A 22,647-nucleotide genomic window follows, 5' to 3' on the forward strand; every position below is an offset into this window, starting at 1 on the left:
CTTAGCTGGTAAATAATAAACATCACTAGTAAATAGTAAAGAATGTAGAAGTGGTAATTATTTGTATTTTTGTATTTAGAAGGATTCGTCAATCTTTCTATTTTTCCCTAATGTTGAGCTGATTTCAGCTCTTGCTCATTCTGTTTCTCAGCTGAGATGCTATTAACTTCCATCTCTCTGCAGCTGCCTCTATCCAAGTATCCAGTTATCACTCACATGTCACAATTTCAGAGAAGACTTTCCTGACCATCAAACTAAAGCAGTCTCTATTGCCCCCCTCAGTGTAACTGCCTGTAATGTTACCCTGTTTTATATTCTTTACAGAAGGTATCCATTAGCTTGCTTGTTTGGTTGTGGTCTGTCTCCTTCCACCAGAATATAAGCATGGACTTTGTCTGGCTTCTTCATCAATGCCTAGAATAGTGCCTGGCACATAGTAGATGCTCAATAATAGAATGATTACTGACTGATAACAATTCTCTCACCACCTGTCTGAGCCTTCTGACCATGACCTCATTTTACTTCTCTTATAAATCCTTTTTAATCAATTAGTCTTTCTTCAGATCCATCAGAAAACAATCAAAAAGTTGGGATAAATATTCCTCCTCTCTTGATTATATATTCCACCCCCCGCCCTCACCCCTCGCTTCCCAATTCCTCTCTCCTACACATTTACAAGGCTAACAGGACATTACGATCAGACATGATTTCTCCTCTCCTGAAGGCTGGTGCTAAATTGTGAGGCTTAACGAGATTCCCATTGCTCTTACTCATTGGAACTGTCACGCTGTGGCTGAACCAATATTGGGAGTCATATTGTACATCGAAGTTCATTTTGTTCCCACGCTATTGTACCTGCAAGCGGAGTCTCTGTCACGTTTGTTTTAATACCAAGGTTCCAGAGGGAAAATGCCAACTGAATTCATTACTAAAATAAATCGAAACTACATGAGTAGGCTGAAATGGAAGAGATTTCCAAGAAACTTTAACTTCTGAAACTCGGGGTCCAGTCATAAACTGACAACCTCTGAAACACATGCCACCTCTCATTGGAAGATAAGAGTCTCTTGGCCAGGACCAGAAACCACAGTTTGACCTTTGCAAATCTGCATTACCCTTCCCCATTAACCAACAAAAAGGGACCTTCTTGCCCAGAGACTTTCTTTTTCCTTCTTTCCAACAATTTCCTCACTGTTCATAAAACTAATGAGAGCATTAATAGTAATATAATTATATACCAACTGTTAACCTTTTAAAATTATTCATAATTATATTGCACAAGTATATACTTATAATAGTATAAGTATAGCTACTTCTACTTTGTATATACTTTTATAGTACATATGATTACATACTATCCACTATTTCTATGTCTGAGATACAGTAGTGACACACAGCTGTACCTCCTATCTGCACTCTCATGGGGAAGACGACATAAAAGATATAGAAATCAATTAATTATACATTGTGGTAAGTGCTATGAAGAAAACTCATATAGGGTTGAGACTGAAGGAGGAAATCTACTTTAGATGAAGCAGGTAAGATTTAAGCTAAAATCAAAGGGTAGATAAGAAGGGGAACTACGTGAAGTGTGTGTGTGTGTGTACACGTGCATGCACGCACATGTGTGTACAACTACAGGCACATCCCCGCTCTGTGGATGAGGATGCCAAGGCCCTGGAAAGTTAAATTCCTTGCCCAAGGTCACTCCCATGTTATGAGGCAGGGCTTCTTTTGTATTTGTTTTTTTTTTAGAAGCAAATTTAAATATGTCATTTATTTTTATTTTCATTTTTAAAAAGGGGTTATATATTTTTATTGAAAAAACTTAATTGGCGAATTAAAATTTTATACGTTCAAGGTGTACAGCATGATGATTTGGTATATGTATATGTTGTGTACTGATCACCATAAATTAATCAACACATCTATCAGCACCTCAGGTTAACCTTTTAGGAACTAGTTTAGTCAAACTCTGAATTACACACCCTTTCCACAGTTCTATGCTGTTTCTTGTTTAAATCAGAGAAGATAGAGGACTGGTGCTTAGCTGGAGAAAGAGGTCAGGTGTCACCGTCTGGCGTCCCCTGTGCATTGCAGTGATGGCTGAGCGAGGTTCCCAGGGCAGCTGCACTTGCAGCTATGGATCTGCAGAGTGGAAAAGGCTCTTGCTCCACCACAGAGGGAGAAGGGGTGAAAGGTATTGAAATGAAGGGAAAGCAGCAAAGCCGAGAACACTACTTATAGAAAATGTGGCTGACAAGTGGTCCAAGAAAATATCTAGGAGATGAAAACATTGGAAGAACTGACCCGAAGCCAAGACAGATGAATTCGAGTCCCCAAATTCACACTTCCTTTGGGTCCACTGAGCAGGTGGAACTCAGATATTGGCCAGATTTCAAAGTCCATTTCTGAAATCCCCTTCAGATCCCATAGCCAGATTACTTTTCCCATTTCCTCCTTTAATTCGTTCAGAAGGGTCGCATAGAGTGTATTCTACTCCTGGCACTGACAGCACAAAGAGAATGAAGTGGCCAGTGACTGGCCTCCTCTAAATAGGTTCACCTGACCAGGCGCAGTGGCTCACACCTATAATCCCAACACTTTGGGAGGCCAATTTGGGAGGATCACTTGAGTCCAGAAGTTCGAGACTAGCCTGGGAAACACAATGAGACGCCATCTGTATAAAAAATACAACAACAAAAAAATCAGCCCAGTATGGTGGCACACCTCTGTGGTCACAGCTACTCAGGTAGCTGAGGTGAGAGGATCACTTGAGCCCAGGAGATTGAAGCTGTAGTGAGCTGTGATCATGTCACTGCACTCCATCCTGAGAGACAGAGTGAGACCCTATCTCAAAAATAATTAATTAATTCAGGTTCACCTGACACCCAGAAGGCAATCAGCAAGTGTCCAGGCAGCAGCCCTGATGAGTTCCCAGGCACTGAGTGCCAGCTTTGCTCCAGGTGTTCTGCCAGTGCTGGGCGGACAAAGGTCATAATACCATTTCACCCCACAGAGCCCAGAGCCCAGTGGAGAATACAGCGGGTCAACCAGCAGTTACAGCCTGTGGGGCAGGAGCTGTGGGAGAGGGAGGTTTGAGAGGCCACGAGAGCTGAAAACGGGGTTCTTAGCCCTGACCAGAGATCGGGAAGGCTTCCTGGATGAAATGACCCCTCTTTCATTCATTCAGCAAATAACTACAGTACCCCTGTTATGGGCCAGACACTGCTCTGGGTGCTGAAGTTACAGCAATGAGCAACAAAACTCCTGCCCTTGTGGAGCTGACATCCCAGGGGCAGGGGAAAGACCACACAGAGATATGTAATAAGCAAATCAATAGTGTAAACAATTTGATAGATGGTGATAAGTTGTTTGAAGAAGACAAAACAAAGTGAAGGAGAGCGACAGGCAGAGCAGGAGAGCTACTGTGGAGTGGGTGGGCAGTGGAGACGCCATAGAAGAGCTCTAAATAGGAAGATGAGGCCGATGAAGAGGAGGTATGAGGCAGAGGCCTGTGGAAAGGCCTAAGGTGGCACCAGCCTGGCCTTGTCAACTGTAGGAAGGCCAGTGTGACCTGAGTAAAGTGACCAGTCACTCACCAAGGGCAGCTTGGACAAGCAGAGATGAACTCAGAGACAGAAGCAGGGCCAGCTCATGGAGGCCTGGTACAGGTTTTGGATTTAATCCACAGTGCAATGGAAATCCATTGAAAGGTTTTAAGGAGGATATGGAAACGCTCTGATTTACATTTTTAAACAGTAACCCTAGTCAAATGGATTGTCGAATGCATAGATTGTTAGCATCTATCCTTTTTTAACAAAATTTTATTTCAGAGTAATTTTAGAGTTACAGAAAAGTGACAAAAGTAGTACAGTAGAGACTTCCCATGCCCTTCAGCCAATTTCTGCCATTGTTAACATCTACATGGTACATTCATCATAACTGCAACATTAACGTGGGTAGATTACCACTAACCAAAAGACAAACTGTGGACTTCACCTGTTTTTCTACTAATGTCCTTTTTTTGTTCCAGGATCCAACTCAGGATAGCACATTGCATTTAGACCCATGGTCTTCCAAATAGTTTTTCTATATTTGAGGAAAGGCCTGCATCACCTAGGATCCACTTCTCTTTCTTGTTACTAAAAGTCCTGATAGATAAGCGGGAAAGAGTGGGCTCAGGAAGGATATTGCTAGTCATCTAGGCAAGAGATGAGAGGGCCCACTCAAAAAAACGGGGTGGGAAGTCAACTTAGTTTATACAGTCACATCAATTACTATAAAATAAAGGTATTTTTAATACCCCAAATTAGAAAGAACAGCCTCAAAATAGAAGTCTTTTATGCTGGATAAATTTAGCTTTATGAAAAACTTAATACATTGCCGGAAATTTTCTCATTTTTCTGAGAAGAATGAAAATTTATATGAACTTACATTGGTCCAGCCCGCAGTAGCTTTTCTGGGGACAATGATCTTTTCATTTAATTTTTAAAAATTTTTTAAATAAATAGAGACACCATTTTGTCCTGTTGCCGAGGCTGGTTTGGAACTCCTGGGCTCAAGTGATCCACCTGCCTCAGCCTCCCAAAGGGCTGGGATTATAGGCAGGCATGAGACCATGCCTAGCTGGGGACAATAATCTTTAAAAAAATAAAATAAAAAAGTGGATTCGCAGAATTACAACTGCTTAATCAGCAAATACTGACTGAGCACCTTCTATGTGTCAAGCACTATGAAACACACTCAGGAGTTTTGATTTTAGAATCATGCTACAGACCAAAGAAAATCAAATGTCTAATTGCAGAAGAGATTTGTTACAAAGCTGGTGGAGCTGGTGAGTAAAGGCAACTCCACATTTCTGTGTTGGCTGTAAGATGAGTGCAGCAACTGAGGAGTGCCGCACAGGGGATCATCCCTGGGATGGGACGGCTGGCCACTCCTCTTCTTCAGGAAAAAAAGCCTCCTATCAAAGTTGGGGCTTCCAGTATGATTTAGTCAGAGGAAACCAAGTTTCAGGGCAACGTCAGTTGTGTCTACACCTCAACAAGCAGCTGTCTTTATGGTAGTATCTCTTCCCTACTTCTTCCTGATCATTTCACTTGGTCTAAGTTGGGATCCTTTGGTAGGAAATCTTAGGGCAAATGATACAAATCTTGATCCTCATTAAGAAGATTAAAAAAAATAACAATGGCCGGGCACGGTGGCTCACGCTTGTAATCCCAGCACTTTGGGAGGCCGAGGCGGGCAGATCACGAGGTCAGGAGATTGAGACCACGGTGAAACCCCGTCTCTACTAAAAATACAAAAAAAATTAGCCGGGCGTGGTGGCGGGCGCCTGTAGTCCCAGCTACTCGGAGAGGCTGAGGCAGGAGAATAGCGTGAACCCAGCCGAGATTGTGCCACTGCACTCCAGCCTGGGTGACAGAGTGAGACTCCGTCTCAAAAAAAAAAATCTGGCCAGGCGCAGTGCCTCACGCCTGTAATCCCAGCACTTTGGGAGGCCGAGGCAGGTGGATCACCTGAGGTCAGGAGTTTGAGACCAGCCTGACCAACATGGTGAAACTCTGGCTCTACTAAAAATACAAAAATTAGCCAGGCGTGGTGGTGTGTGCTTATAATCTCAGCTACTCAGGAGGCAGAGACAGGAGAATCACTTGAACCCTGGAGGTGGAGGTTGCAGTGAGCCGAGATGGCGCCATCGCACTCCAGCCTGGGCGATCGAACAAGACTCCATCTCAAAGAAAAAAAAATCGGATTGAGTTTCTACAACAAGCACAGCAGATGAAGATGGGCAGTACCTCCACTGCCTTCTCACCAGCAGCGGAGTGGTCAAGAGAAAAAGGCCACTGCAATTGAGTGATGCTGGGGTTGTGGAATTATGTCCTTGGGCGTCTGTGAGAGACTGCCAGAGGCAAAGTCGGGCCACCCGATAATGGGGCTTTTTACTTCCTTTTCCTAATGCTATAGTCTTAGAAGCAGAGGTTACTTTCAAAGAGTGGCATGGGGACTTGCATTAGGATCACCAGAGGTTCTTGGTAAGAATGAAAAATCTTGGATCTCTCTTCCAGGCATCCTGAAGTGGAATTTCCAGCATCTGTATTTTAAGTAAGCCCCTTAAGTGATCTTAACCTACCTGAAACCTTGAGAGCTGCTGTCCCACAGGCTCCCCACCCGTCTATGGATGGCTGTGGTGAGAGTGAAGGGTGGGAAATATGCAAATGATCTGGGAGGAAGTTCTACAGAAGGTGAAGGATGGAGCAGGTGCAGGGGGCCATGTCCTATTAGGCCATTCCTGTGCACTCATTACAGGTAGAGAATGGTTATTTTTGGGTAGTGTTAATCAGTCTGTGAATGTTTTGCAAACCCTTCTAGTTTTTGTTCCTGCTTGGCCTGACCTTTCCTGAGGCTATTGTCCACCTTGATTCTGTAGGGCCCTTTGGGCTGAGAACTTCAAAAGCCAGAGATTATTCTCCACATTCTCCAACTTTCATGTGGTAGGTTCCAGAACAACCTCAAGCCAGTGAATCCTGCTGGTTACAAAGGTAGGCTCAGGCCGGGCACAGTGGCTCACACCTGTAATCCTAACACTTTGGGAGGCCAAGGTGGGTGGATCATTTGAGGTCAGAAGTTCGAGACCAACCTGGCCAATATGGTGAAACCCTGACTCTACTAAAAATACAAAAATTACCTTGAAATCACTTGAACCCAGGAGGCGGAGGTTGCAGTGAGCCCAGATCATACTACTGCATTCCAGCCTGGGTAACAGAGCAACACTTCATCTCAAAAAAAAAAAAAAAAAAAAGAAGTTAGGCTCTAGGATCTAGACATTAGAGGGCTGTGTGTCTTTGGACATTTCATTGTGCCTCAGTTTTTCTCATCTGCACAGTAGGTTCACCTCTAAGACTCAACTCATGGGTAGCAAATGAGATAACCTATTCAGAGCTTTCAGCACAGGCCTGGAACAGAATTAATGCATGGTAAATATTAGCTCAAATGCACAACTGGTCAACAATGCAGGGTACCCATGCACATGCAACTGACACAGAGTCACCATGCGGGGAGGGAAGAAAAGAAAGACAAGCTTATTCATGGGGAAGCAGATGATGCTCTGCAGAGAATTCAAGGAGCTGTGCATGGCTGTGTGGGAAGCGAGGAGGTGGAGGAAGGGGGGGCGCTGCTCAGAGCCCCTGCTTCTGCTGGGGCGGGAATCATGTGTGACAAGAAAGAAAAAGAAAAGAAGGGAAGTGACAAACTGTGCATGTGTCTGTCATCGTGGATGAGCAATAAAGATGATAAGAATCCTCAAGACAAGGCTGCATCATTAGATGAGGAATTAAAAAGCTTATTATTAGGGGAAATTGATGCTCTGTGAAACCAGAGCTTTTAGAACAAAGAGCATCAAACTGACATTTTTCCAGGCTGGAGAAGTGTTGTTTCATTCAAGATCAGTTACAGGCATTAGGGTCTGTTGCTTTCTTTTGTTTTAGTGTTCTGTTGCCCCATTTTCTCCACTAGGCCCCAGGCTGAACCCTGAGGGGTCTATGAAAAAGCTCTTGAAGGAAGGCATTGGGAAGGGAAAGGCCTCCTTGTCACAGAGGGCACTTTGTATTTTGAAGAGCTTCATTTGAACAGCCTAGAAAATACTTCAGACACAGATCTATATAATCTCATCATAAATTCAACCTTATGCTTTTCAAAGGAGGCAATTTAGGGCATGGAGAAGGGTATAGACATAGCTATCAGGCCTGGATTCAAGCAAGATTCAAATTAAGGTGACTTCCTATATTACCTTCAGGAAATCACTGAACCCTCAAAACCTTAGTCTCCCAATCTGTAAAATAAAATTGAGACTATGACAAACCTTAGAGGATCATTGTGAGATAGGGAACAAGCATGAATGGTCGTCTAGAGCAAGCCCTTGGCGATTGTCATCACCTTTTTTGTCATTGTCATTGTTGTTACACAGCTAAGAGGTTATAGGAACAAGCGTGGAAACCAACTTAAAATCAAGAAGTTCCCTGACTTAAAATCATAGCCACATCCAGAAAACATACAAATCATGCATTTCAACCCTAATAACAATGGGAGCCATTGCCGGATTTATTTCCTAAGTATCTTTTTTTTTTTTTTGAAAAGCAGTTATTTCTAGGGTAGGAAACCTCCAGAATCCACATCTCCTTTTAAGATATAAAACAGTGTTATGTCAAGACGGACACGTTCTCCAAAGTATTTGCCTGTTACTGCCACTCGCCCCCCAAGATTAATTCTCAAGTCTTCTTTCTTCCCCAAAGTGGATTCCAAAGGCACACATGGCTCAGAAAGGAAAGCAATTCTTGTTCTTCTTTCTCAGGCTTTCCTGTGTTTTAGACCCACATATTTGAACTTTCATGTTCCGGTCTCCCCACAGTTGGGGATCAGTGTAAGGACATTTCAGAAATAGAAGAGGTGTGAGAATGAGAGTAAGTGTGCAGAATATAGACAAGGACCATGATCCAAAAAAACAAAACGCAGCCTCCCACTCACTGAATCATTCTGTAAACACCATCAGAATGTCTGCTGAGTGTCAGGTCCTGTGCTCAGTGCTGGACAACAAGGAGAAGAGAATGCAGACCTTCATCTAGAAGTTCACAGCCTGGAAGACAGTGAGGAATGACCCCAGGGGTGTGGAGCAGGGAGCGGCACCTGTCGCATCCTCAAGATCGTCCCAGTGACACCTTCTGATGAGATTATTAGGTTCATGACCCACGGACCAGCCTCAAGAGTAGGTGGTGAACATCCAGGAATAACCCAAATACCTCCCCACCCCTCACCTGTCTCCATGGCTGAACTCTGTTTTGTTTTGTTTTGTTTTGTTTTGAGATGGAGTCTCACTTTGTCACCAGGCTGGAAGGCAATAGTATGATCTTGGCTCACTGCAACCTCTGCCTCCCGGGTTCAAGCGATTCTCCTGCCTCAGCCTCCCAAGCAGCTGGGACTACAGGTGTGCACCACCATGCACAGCTAATTTTTGTATTTCTAGTAGAGACAGGGCTTCACCATGTTGGCCAGGATGGTCTTGATCTCCTGACCTCGTGATCTGCCCGCCTTGGCCTCCCAAAGTGGTGAGATTATAGGTGTGAGCCACTGTGCCCAGCCGGCTGGACTCTTATTAGTCCTCATTATTTCAGAAGAAGAGAATGCCATTTCCCATGATTGCCACTTTTCAGTTGAATGCTGGTATCTCTAGGAGACCTCGATATCAGCCACGACAAACTCCCTCTCCCTAACTCCCTTAACAGAACTTTACAACTTACAAAACATTTTCATGTTTATGATCTGGTAGTAGGGCAGGCAATTTCATTCCCACTTTACAGATGAGGAAGCTAAATAATTAGCCTGTGGTCTCACAGCTCGAAGGCAAAATAGCTGGGAGGTGAACAGAGTCTTTTGACTCCAAGTCTATGGCTCAGCAAAGCCAGCCAAAGATCATTGCTATCCCCTAGTAACTTAGACGTAAGTTACTCTTTCCTCTTAAAAGTAAATATTTTGTAGTTCCCTGGAAGGAAGGACTGAGAGTTCTCACATCCTTCGATACTCACAGCAGAGACTGCCCAGTCCTGTGGGCATGGGGAAAGGTCAAAGTGTCCTGGAAAAGCTGGTAATTATGACCAGTTCCTGGGTGCTTGCCATATGCCCAGCACTCTGCTGTAAGCAGGCTTCAGCTGTGTCACCTGAATGTCCCTGACTTCACCTGCTCCCACCTGTGTAACTGTAGTCCCTCCCACCCCATTACTTAGGGATTTCCCCCCATCTAGAGGAAGAAGCTCAGGAACAAGCCTCCTCATGCTCTCCATTAATATTTACTGCCCATTTACAAGCCCCTATGGGAATTACCTTGGCATCCCTGTGATACTATGGCCTCCATTAAAACACTACCTTCCTGCCTGGGACCTCACACCCTGGAAAAGCCAAACAGACTCGGTTTCCTTCTGTGCTCAGTGCATGCCTAGTGCTGTGTGTGAGCCCCTCCCCAAATGCTGCATTGTATTTTGCCCACCTGGACTCTGAGCTACTAAGTTTCCCGCGTCACCTGGGGAGAACAGATCCTCCAGTTTACGGCTCCTGCTTCACAGGGACTGAGCATCTGTTCTTGGGGTCAGGTGGGGGCAGACTCCTCATGAGAGCTTGCACTGTCCCTGTCTCCTCATTTCTTTCCCCAGGTCCCACTCCAAAGCCTCCTCCCTTCTCCTTCAGTCCAAAGTCACATAGACAAATCAGGGAAAGTGGAGAATCTAGACCCCCAAAACCAACCGAACATTGCTGGATAATTCTGGAAAAGTGACAGCCCTGGGAGAGCATGCAGAAGAGGATCCCAATGAGGAACTCTTAAAAATCCTCCACAGAAACCACGATTGTTATTTACTGAGACCTTGCATGCATATCTAATTAACCCTCAGAAGAACGCTGTGATGCAATTACCCTTACTTCCTTCAATTTACATAAGAAAATGGTAGCCTCATTCTCCAAGCTAATAAAGTGAGCAGATGACCCCAGCCCCTCGACTCTTAACCTCAGTGCAATGCTGAGTCCCACTCCCCGAGTTTCAAGGGTTTGCAGATCCAGGTGGTATTTCTTGCAAATCAATTGCTCGGAGAAACAATGACAAAGGAGAGTTTAAGTATTGGGTAGGCGGGTGGGTGGGAGGGAGGAGGAGAAGCTGTTAATTTTAGATATGTAATTCAGACTGATCATTAGGTGACAGAGGTGTCACCGTGCCCCTTATCTTTGTCATCTGCCTTCTCAAATAAGGGTCAGGGCCTGTGATTTTCTCAGGGGGAAGATCCATCCTTCGCAAGCTTAAAACCCCTGGGGAGGGCAGGACCAAAGAAGACAACAGAGGAGAAGGCTCTGGGCTGTGGAATTCTCCTGTTTTCTGCCCCAACCTCCCCAAAACATGTCCTCAACACATAGTAGAGGGTCTTGTGAGGTAGGAGAATGTTCCAGAAATTTGTTTTTTAGTTTGTCCCAGGCTGACAAAACTACATTGAAACCGAGGCACCCAGGGCCCTGATTCCTGTGCTTGGGTCACTTGGATGTGCAGCAGCAATGACTTGTGGATCCTAACCCCCTAGAACACTGAGTCTCTCCTCCTCACTGTTTAGAGCAGTGCTACAAAAATTGAAAATCAAGCAGTTATTGATGTAGCCAAAATAAGGACCCTAAAATTAGAATTGCAGCCAGGTGGGGGTGTCTACACTATTATTCCTGCTCCAAAATGTAAAAGTGATAGTAACTCACATCTGCCTGGTGTTTACTGTTGCCAGGCACCGTCCTCAACATGTCGTCCTGGATCCACATCAGTGTCGCCTGAAAACTAGTTAGAGATGCATAGGCCCTGCCCAGATTGAACTAGAAACCGTGGGGACGGGCCCAGCAACCTGTGTCTTAACCAACTCTTCAGGTGATTCTGATGCTCTCTAAAGTTTGAGCACCCTTGCCTTACTTCACTGAATCCTCACAATAACTGTGGAAGGTATGGAAATTATTGGGCACTATTGTTTTCATTTTATAGAGAAGGAACCTGAGTCTCAAAAATATTGAGTGATTGTCTGAAATGAGTACTTATACCAGGATTGGAATGCAGGTCATTCTGCCACTCAACTTCCCTCTTCCCCAAACATGTTTACCTACTGGTGAAAACCAAGCATGACAGAGGGTGGGGGTGACAAACAATTGTTCGTATGGAAACCAGAAAACGCAGCTTCAGTTCCAGGTCAGGAAAGAAATGCTGAACATCAGTTACAGGTTAGTCACCATGTGCTATGGTCTGAATGTTTCTGTCTCCTTAAAAATGATATGTAGCAATACTAACCCTCAAGGTGATGTTATTAGGAGGCAGGGCCTTTGGGAAGCCATTAGGCCATGAGACCTTATAAAAAAGGCCCAAGAGAAACCCCTCACCCTTCTCGTCATGTGGGGACACAAGGTAAAGATGCCATCTATGAACCAAAGAGCAGGCCCCCACCAGACACCAAATCTGTCAGCCCGCTGATCTTGGACTTCTCAGCCTCCAGAACTATAAGCAATAAATTTCTGTTGTTTATAAGCCACCCAGTGTTGGGGATTTGTTATAGCATCCCAAACAGACTAAGACACTAAACATAAATATCTTATCTCATTTAATTCTCACCAAAAACCCATGTCAGGTAGGCATTCTGAAATCACACATCAGGTAAGTAAGCAATTTTTCCAAGCTGTCAACACTCAGTAAGTTGCAGGGTAGTATTTAAATCCTGTTTAGTCTGTCTCTAAAGTCCTCACAGCCTCTCTGGGGCACATTTACACATTCAGCAGATATACATGTGGTCATGGCAAAAAGGCCAGGAAACCAAGGGTGAATGCATATGTAGCAGCAAATGAGGTCACCCTGCTCCAGGGCTGAAAATCCACCTCTACAGCAATTGTAGGACTTTGACAGCATCACCAGTCACCCCAGTCTGCTCCTCCCTCCCCTCCTTCCTTCCCTCTTGAAAAACCACTGACTTTTCCCTTTCTTCCTGTGAGATGAAGGAAGACAAGTTCTTACCAAACTGAACATGTTGATTCAATTCCTATTAACTGAGTATTCACCCACCTTTCCGGAGAAGCAAAGCCCTTAGTGGGTAATGATGCCAGGAATGGGATGCGTTGCCAGTTGGAGCCCTAGCAACATTCAGTGAGGATTATAATAATGTTATGAATGCCTTTAACTAGCTCCTCACCCAAAATACATACACACCCTTGAAACTGGCTTGGGATTTACCAGCAACCTTCCAAATCAATAGCTTAATTAACCCACAGGCTGTGTATGACATGTCATGAAACATCTCTAAAACCAAGTAGCAAGGGAAAGTACAAAACTTAAATCCATGTTTGTATTAAGTTTCCCAGCCATCATTTTGCAGATTTTATTTTTTTAAATAAGTTACTATTTATTTTCACTTAAAGGCATGGTATTTTTAAACCTTAATTTATAGATTCAAGGAGACATAAAATGAATAATGAAAAACTCTGGGTGAAAACATTTGTTGTCAAAAATATATAAACAGCCCCCAAATCTAAAGGGAATCTCTGTCACTCCCTAAGTTACAACTTGCCATTGGCTCTCTCAGTTGCTTTTTGGATGGAGCCCAGGCGTCCCAGACTGCTTTGCCAAGCATTTTGTGATCATGCGGCTGCCCATACTCCAGCCCCAAAGCCTGACACTCCTGCCACACACCCTCTGCCCAGGTTAGGCAGAGTACAGGCATTTCCCAGAAAGTCCTGGGTCCTCCCACCCTTTGTGTCTCTGCATCTGTTTGGCTCTCAGCCTGGAATGTCCCCTCCCTTTCTTTACCAAGCTGACTCTTCCTCATCTCTTCTGCTCCTGCTCATCTCTCAAACCTCAGCCAGGTGCCACCTCTTCAGGAAAGTCTTCCCTCATCTCCAGTGGGGATTTCCAAGGCGCCATGTGCTGACCCTCATCACACTATTTTTAACACTGGTTCATGATGTTCTATTTACTTCTGTGTCACCTCCTAAGCTGGGAGCTCCATGAAGGTATTTCAGTGTCATCAGGCTTAGCACAATGCCAGGCACATAGTAAGCACTCGCAACATTGTTATTGAAGGAATGAGTGAATGAATCAAAGAATGAATGGTTATCACCTAGGTATTTATTTTCCCCACAGGCTCCAGGTATACCGTGGGAATGAGAGATGTAACTTTTCTCTCTCAACACCCTTAAAAAGCTGTTTCTACCCCCAGGGACTCATATGGTCCAGTATAGCCAGAAGCATTTCAAGGCTACAGAAACCTTAGTCTAAAACATAGTCTAGCTGAGCCCAGAAGACTGGTAAAAAAACCAAAGCTAGTCCAAACTCCCAGAACTAGCCCTAGTCTGTAATGGTCTGGAAACTCACTTTAGTTCAGAACTTCCTAATGTAAGGCCAGTGTAAGTATGTCCTGTGTACTTGTGGGGTTTGCAATTATAAAAGCTGTGCAAGCATTCCAGGAACTTCAAACATAAAGCAATGTATAAAATAGACAGTTCTCAAAAGGTGACCCTGGATCACCACATCAGTGTCACCTGGAAACTAGTTAGAAATGCATAAGCCCCACTCAATCTCAAACTTTAGAATGCATCAGAATCACCTGAAGCACTTGGGGAAACACAGATTGTTGGTGCCATCCCCAGGTTTTCTGATTCAATAAGTCTGGATGGGGCCTATGCACTTCTAACTGGTTTCCAGGTACACTGATATGGTGGTCTGGGACTACACTTGAGAACTGTCTACTTTACATATAATAAGTGTCATACCCTGATATTGGCCCATAATATGATTCTCCAGAGATAGCCCTTGCTAAGAGTATTTTAGAGGGTGATAAGCAATGAGCCTGCAAGAAAAAAATGCAGCTAACAGATGACCATATGCAATATATTTCTAAAATATTTTTATTTGTTGTCTCAAAATGAAAATCAAGCGGTTTCACATGACTAGAATACTTTCATGGAGCTCCCAGTTTTGGAAGTGACAGAGAAGTAAATAGATGCCACAAACCAGTATAAAAAGTACTCTGACTCCCAGCTTTTCTTGGAACATCCAAAGACCTGCCACCAGGTTAGCAATGATTTGCTGAAATTGAGTGGTGCTAGTTGCTTAATATGAGGCATGCTCTCAAGGTTGTCATAGTCCCTACTCACAAAGCCAAAATCTGATCCCCTGCATGCATTTAAGTTTGTGTATCACTGGTATGTATCCTTACAAAATCCTTCTATAATGTTATGAGTATTACGAGCACTGCCTACCATCTTCTTTTTTCCATTATATCCATATCAATATATACTAGTTTACCTAGGTATTCCTCTGTATGATTACATTATGGTATATATAACCAATCCCTTCCTGATGGGTATTTAAGTTAGTGCTATTTATTCTCCATTACGAACAACGAAACAGTGAATGTCCTTGTATATATCTCTTTGCATACTTTGTGAGCATTTCTCTTGAATGAACTTCTAGATGTAGAATTACTGAGTGAAATGAAATGCATACTTACAATTTTGATAGATAATGCCAAAATGCTGAAGTTAGTTAGGATACAAGCCATGGTTAGTACCAAGCAGGGGGCAAGGAATGGTTGAGTTTGGAAAGTGGCATGGAGAGATGAAACGCCCATCATCTGAGCCCTCTTCTTCAGCAACCACACTCCTGTACTCCTAGTGTACCTACAGTTGATTGCCACAAAGGCAATATCTCAAATGGCAGAGCTACATCTAGCAAGGCAAATCTATTTTAGAATCCTAGTTGAACAGTTCATTCATCATCATAAATTGAGCATAAAAACAAAATGAGAAAATTCTGGTTATATTACAGAAGTCTCCATTTGTTACTGAAAACCAAAGGGATTTTTATCCAAATTCTTATGTCTGGTTTGTTGACATTTGTCTCACTATTTTATCTCAATAATAATACTAACTCCCCCTATGCTCTCTCCCTTTCTGTTTCAGGCTTATTTCCCTTTGTGTTTCTTGGAGATTAACCTGATGTTACTGTGAGAAGGCTCTGTATGTTGCCAAGGTTTGAACTCTACCGAATGGAACCAAAAATAAAAGTCTAAGATCAAAGTTGCAATAAAGTATTGACTTTTTTATTTAATAAATGTGGCAAATGAGATGACACGAAGATTAAGAGCACAGACTGCCTGAGTGTAAGTTCCAAGTTCCTCATGCACTGGCTGGGATAATACATAACCTCCCTCAGCCTCTGTTTCCTCATCTGTAAGTTGGGGGTAATTACAGGGCTATGGTTCTTTGCACAGAATCTTTCACAAAACAGTGTTAATTGTTATTATTTATTCTAGCACAGTAGCCAATCCCACCCCCTCTTAAAAGTTTTACAGGGTGTGGCAATGTCCAGACCACATAAACCTCCGGGCAGCCATTCTGTGAGCTGACAGTCATGAAATGGCCAAATCAGAATAAATAACTGCTTCAGGAAGAGAGGCCAGCAGTTGGGCTCAATTTTAAACTGTACTTTAGATGCAACACAATAGATAAGAGGCCTGATAAGGAGAAAATGGCTAACCTTTACTGAGCACTTACTCCTGTCACACTCTTTGAAGCATTTACAAGAATCTTCTAAGTGTGTGCTCACAATAATCCTTTGGAGCAAGTGCTATGATTACCATTCCGGTCTCACAGATGAGAAAACCAAGCACAGCATGTGTAAGTAATCTGCTGTAGGTCACACTCTTATTTAATAAGATGGCACCGGCCATCTGATTCCAGAGTGTATGTTCATAACTACCATAAGTTAGAAATGATGCCAGAAAGAGATAAACTATAGCTAAAACAGAAAGAACTCAGATATTGTCAATTAATATCTATATCTTTTGAGCACTTTCTATGTACCAGACATTGTTTTACCAACATGTATTAGGAAATTTATTCCTTATGACATGCCTGGGAAGTACTTGTTACTGATTGCATTTTTATGGATGGGGCCTAGAGTTTTTGAACACAAAGGGTCACAGAGCTGTTACTGGGTTTCTAAAGCATGTATCCAGATTCCAAGTCGCAAGCTTTCTCCCTAGGAATGCAATAAGAATTCCAAACACAAATGAGTCATCCTCATCACTCAGCAAATATTTTTTAGGCACCTACTTGTGTCAGACACAAATTAATGACACAGACATGGTTCCTGCACCATGGGATGTAGACTGTGTGAAAGAGAGACACAATTTATAAGGACAAGTGAGTAAATAATGCATATCATATAACTAATACATAATTAGCACCATCACATGGCACCCTAAAAAATGTCTACTTGCTTTGACAGATGTTATTTACAGTCAGTTATAGGAAATCATTCTAATTCTTTTTTAATAAGAGAAAAAAATTGTTTCTCGTGTATTTCACATTATCCTGGAAGGCCTACTCATAAAAAGAGACATCTAGCACTAATCAGAGCACTTGGGGAATTACTGAATTTTGCAACTTTCTCACTTGTGTGACAAAAAAAAACAAGATTGTGGTTACCCAATTGCCTGGGCAAACTGTCAGCTTTTGCACAGACTTGCCCTGAGTTTAATAAGAATTAACGTTGCATCCTGCTCCTGGTTTTGAATCAAAACATTTACTGATTTCATCAGAAAGGAAACAATGAAAGAAAGGGAGAAAGACAGGTTAGGAGTGAAATGATTTATCACTTACTTTTCTTTAGTAAGGCACAGTATCTATCATGGATTAACATCTACTTACAGCAGTTTCAGAGCTATGAAGTTTATTATTTTTTTAATGGCTATCTTATCAACTGTAATGCATAAGCTATTAGGGTTATAGGATTTGACTCCCCCTGTTGCAGATGTTTTAGTAAATCTATAATGATTTAAGCATTTTTAATATCTTTTAAAAATGTATTACACTTTAATCCATCTTGAATTAATTTTTGTGTAAGGTGTAAGGAAGGGATCCAGTTTCAGCTTTCTACATGTGGCTAGCCAGTTTTCCCAGCACCATTTATTAAATAGGGAATCCTTTCCCCATTGCTTGTTTTTCTCAGGTTTGTCAAAGGTCAGATGGTTGTAGAAATGCAGCATTATTTCTGAGGGCTCTGTTCTGTTCCATTGATCTATGTCTCTGTTTTGGTACCAGTACCATGCTGTTTTGGTTACTGTAGCCTTGTAGTATAGTTTGAAGTCAGGTAGAGTGATGCCTCCAGCTTTGTTCTTTTGGCTTAGGATTGACTTGGCGATGCGGGCTCTTTTTTGGTTCCATATGAACTTTAAAGTAGTTTTTTCCAATTCTGTGAAGAAAGTCATTGGTAGCTTGATGGGGATGGCATTGAATCTATAAATTACCTTGGGCAGTATGGCTATTTTCATATTATTATTCCTACCCATGAGCATGGAATGTTCTTCCATTTGTTTGTATCCTCTTTTATTTCATTGAGCAGTGGTTTGTAGCTCTCCTTGAAGAGGTCCTTCACGTCCCTTGTAAGTTGGTTTCCTAGGTATTTTATTCTCTTTGAAGCAATTGTGAATGGGAGTTCACTCATGATTTGGCTCTCTGTTTGTCTGTTATTGGTGTATAAGAATGCTTGTGATTTTTACACATTGATTTTGTATCCTGAGACTTTGCTGAAGTTGCCTATCAGCTTAAGGAGATTTTGGGCTGAGATGATGGGGTTTTCTAGATATACAATCATGTCATCTGCAAATGGGGACAACTTGACTTCCTCTTTTCCTAATTGAATGCCCTTTATTTCCTTCTCCTGCCTGATTGCCCTGCCCAGAACTTCCAACACTATGTTGAATAGGAGTGGTGAGAGAGGATATTCCTGTCTTGTGCCAGTCTTCAAAGGGAATGCTTCCAGTTTTGCCCATTCAGTATGATATTGGCTGTGGGTTTGTCATAGATAGCTCTTATTATTTTGTTTTTGTTTTTTTTTTTTTAGCTCTTATTATTTTCAGATATGTCCCATCAATACCTAATTTATTGAGAGTTTTTAGCATGAAGGGTTGTTGAATTTTGTCAAAAGCCTTTTCTTCATCTATTGAGATAATCATATGGTTTTTGTTTTGGGTTCTGTTTATATGCTGGATTACATTTATTGATTTGCATATGTTGAACCAGCCTTGCATCCCAGGGATGAAGCCCACTTGATCATGGTGGATAAGCTTTTTGATGTGCTGCTGGATTTGGTTTGCCAGTATTTTATTGAGGATTTTTGCATCAATGTTCATCCAGGATATTGGTCTAAAATTCTCTTTTTTTGTTGTGTCTCTGCCAGGCTTTGGTATCAGGATGATGCTGGCCTCATAAAATGAGTTAGGGAGGATTCCCTCTTAAATGTTAGACCTAAAACCATAAAAACCCTAGAAGAAAACCTAGGCAATACCATTCAGGACATAGGCATGGGCAAGGACTTCATGTCTAAAACGCCAAAAGCAATGGCAACAAAAGCCAAAATTGACAAATGGGATCTAATTAAACTCAAGAGCTTCTGCACAGCAAAAGAACCTATCATCAGAGTAAATAGGCAACCTACAGAATGGGAGAACAATTTTGCAAACTACCCATCTGACAAAGGGCTAATATCCAGAATCTACAATGAACTCAAATTTACAAGAAAAAAACAAACAACCCCATCAAAAAGTGGGCGAAGGATATGAACAGACACTTCTCAAAAGAAGACATTTATGCAGCCAAAAGACACATGGAAAAATGCTCATCATCACTGGCCATCAGAGAAATGCAAATCAAAACCACAATCAGATACCATCTCACACCAGTTAGAATGGCGATCATTCAAAAGTCAGGAAACAATAGGTGCTAGAGAGGATGTGGAGAAATAGGAACACTTTTACACTATTGGTGGGACTGTAAACTAGTTCAACCATTGTGGAAGTCAGTGTGGTGATTCCTCAGGGATCTAGAACTAGAAATACCATTTGACCCAGCCATCCCATTACTGGGTATATGCCCAAAGGATTATAAATCATGCTGCTATAAAGACACATGCACACGTATGTTTACTGTGGCACTATTCACAATAGCAAAGACTTGGAACCAAGCCAAATGTCCAACAATGATAGACTGGATTAAGAAAATGTGGCACATATACACCGTGGAATACTATGCAGCCATAAAAAATGATGAGCTCATGTACTTTGTAGGGACATGGATGAAGCTGGAAACCATCATTCTCAGCAAACTATTGCAAGGACAAAAAACCAAACACTGCATGGTCTCACTCATAGGTGGGAATTGAACAATGAGAACACATGGACACAGGAAGGGGAACATCACACACTGGGGCCTGTTGTGGGGTGGGGGGAGGGGGGAGGGATAGCATTAGGAGATATACCTAATGTTAAATGACAAGTTAATTGGTGCAGCACACCAACATGGCACATGTATACATATGTAACTAACCGGCACATGTTGTGCACATGTACCCTAAAACTTAAAGTATAATTTTAAAAAAGTATTACACTAGTATTATACATTCATTATAGAAAAATTACAAATATACATGAGCAAAATTTTTAAAAATAAAAATAAACTAATAAGCCCAGTGGCTAGAAATAACCATTGCTAACATTTTGGCATACATTCTTCTAGTCTTGATATTATATATATGTATGCGTGTGTATCATTTTTAAATAACCTGAACTCATATAACTTGTTTCAATATTCATTTAATTGTGAATGATCCTTCACATCATTAAATATGCATCTCCTTATCATTTTTAATAGTTGCATAATATTCCCCCCTATATATATATCACCATTTATTTACCCACTCCCCTATTGTTGGACATTAGGCTGTTTTTCTTTAACTTTTCACTTTTAAAAGTAATGCTATGAGGAACACACTTGGATATATATCTGTTATGTTACTATAAATTCACAGAAGTGGTATTTTAGGATCAAAAGGTGAGAAGTAAGACCATATTTTTAAGGCTTTAGACTTAAACTTTTTTTTACTTTTCATTTCAAAATAATTAAAGACTCATAAGACATTGCAAAAATGGTACAGAGAAGTTCCTTGTACCCGTCACACAACTTCCCCCAATGATAAGTTTTCATATAACCATAATAGATTGTAAAAACTAGGAAACTGGCATTGGCACAATACAATTAACTAGAATACAGTTACAGTTTTACAGTTAAAATCTAATTACTTGGATTTTACCAGCAGAATTATTTTCTAATAATAATAGAATGGAAAGATGCATTCTTACTTACTTTCCTACTTTCTCCTCTCACAAATCTGCCTTTAGAACTTCCTTCTAATCTGTAGAGGAAAGAATATAAACATGCTTGGTAGATTATTCTTTTTTATTGACAATCAAGAGGAAGAAAGGCACTGAAGAATCTCTCACCAGATGTAGAGTGGGTAAACCCCCATTTATGGCACAGAAATGGGGAGATTTCTGTCTTTTGGTTCTTCACAATCACTTCAGTTTCTTTATGATACACTAGATCAGAGTATCCTATAGCCTGGGGTACCCTAACCCAAAAGGAATAACACCGAATCACACTAGGAGAAAGTTATTCTCTTTTCATTTGTCCTTCATTTTTCTGATAACACCAAGGAGAAAGCCTCAGTTTTGGACTAGTCTTTATTTATTTATTTATTTATTTATTATTTAAAAACAATTTTTTTTTTTTTTTGAGACAGTCTCGCTTTGTCACCCAGGCTGGAGTGCAGCGGTGCAATCTCAGCTCACTGCAGCCTCCACCTCCCGGATTCAACTGATTCTCCTGCCTCAGCCCCCCAAGTAGCTGGGATTACAGGCATGCGCCACCACACCCAGCTAATCTTTGTATTTTTAGTAGAGACGAGGTTTTGCCACATTGCCCAGGCTGGTCTCAAACTCCCGGCCTCAAGTGATTCACCTGCCTTGGCCTCCCAAAGTGCTAGGATTATAAGCATGAGCCACTACTCTCTTTTTAACACAAATTGCTCAGGTCTCAAGTTCAGATCTAGGCAGGCAATAGCATTTAACTGGGATTCAATGATATTTTATTATTTTAATCAAACGTGCATTTACTTTCACCTTCAAATTGCAGCAAATGAAACTGGTTTCCCATTTATAGTAGTATTTTTTAAATTTCCCTTTAAAATAAATTAATTCAAGTAAGAAATGATTTGACATTTTAAAAAAGTACATGATTATGGCAAAAGGCATAAAGATAAAATGCAAATGATGGAGGTTAGGGATACATTGTATAAGAGCATTTTGATCAATAAAGAACTGAACAATCACATGGCCTAGCATGTTTTTCTTTGGATTAGTTTGTGTTGGAATGAGAACCATCTGGCATCTGGTTCTTTTATGAGATCTGCTTACAGAAAAAGAAGAAAGAAGATAAGAAGCCTACATCTATTAAGCACTATTATATATATCATCTCAATTGACTCTTCAGAACATCTCAATGAAGCCTCACAATAAAGTGAGGCTACTAGTGTCCTCACTTTATCCATGAGGAATCCAAGGAACAGAGGAATACAGTAATTTGCCTAAGTGATCTATCTATCTATCTAGCAACTGGCAGAGCTGGGATTCAAACCAGGTCTGTTAGTCTCCAAAACCATGGGGCTTTTTGTCTGTTTGTTTTGTTTTGTTTTGTTTTAGACAGGGTCTCACTTTGTCACCCAGGCTGGAGTGCAGTGGTGCGATCTCAGTTCACTGCAGCCTCAACCTCCTGGGCTCAAGTGATCCTCCCACCTCAGCCTCCCTAGGAGCTGGGACTATAGGCATGTGCCACCAAAGCCAGTTGATTTTTGTATTTTTTGTAGAGACAGGATTTTGTCACGTTGCCCAGGCTGGTCTTGAACTCCTGAACTCAAGCCATCCACCCGCCTCAGCCTCCCAAAGCGCTGGAATTACAGGCATGAGCCACCACACCTAGTCCAAAACCATGCTCTTGACTGCTGGTTCAAACTGTTTCCCATTAAATTTAAGAACCATAAGTCATCTCCAGAAAATGTACAATGCCTCTTTGTCCTGGCCAGGAGTCTGGGTCATTTTACTGTGGGCCTGGTGATTGCATGAGAATATTTTAAAGTACACTCCTCAACTGCAAACATCCCCTCGATTGGAGAGGAAATCTCACATCTGACTTCATCCCGGG

The 22,647-nt window shown here is 41.8% G+C and overlaps 1 protein-coding gene across 2 annotated transcripts in view; it reads right to left on the bottom strand.

The window, feature by feature from the left end:
- Positions 1-22,647, bottom strand: part of GRXCR2 (glutaredoxin and cysteine rich domain containing 2) — a 185,255-nt gene that overhangs the window by 50,229 nt on the left and 112,379 nt on the right. The window contains exon 2 of one of the 2 annotated variants that reach the window (XR_009213840.1): positions 20,755-20,803. The exons of the other annotated variant lie outside the window; for it this stretch is intronic. The gene's annotated coding sequence lies outside the window, so the exon portion shown is untranslated. The remainder of the gene's footprint in view (positions 1-20,754; positions 20,804-22,647) is intronic. 2 annotated transcript variants of the gene reach the window in all.

The sequence above is a fragment of the Hylobates moloch genome, unplaced genomic scaffold (assembly GCF_009828535.3).
Source record: "Hylobates moloch isolate HMO894 unplaced genomic scaffold, HMol_V3 SCAFFOLD_6, whole genome shotgun sequence".
Classification (NCBI taxonomy): domain Eukaryota; kingdom Metazoa; phylum Chordata; class Mammalia; order Primates; family Hylobatidae; genus Hylobates; species Hylobates moloch.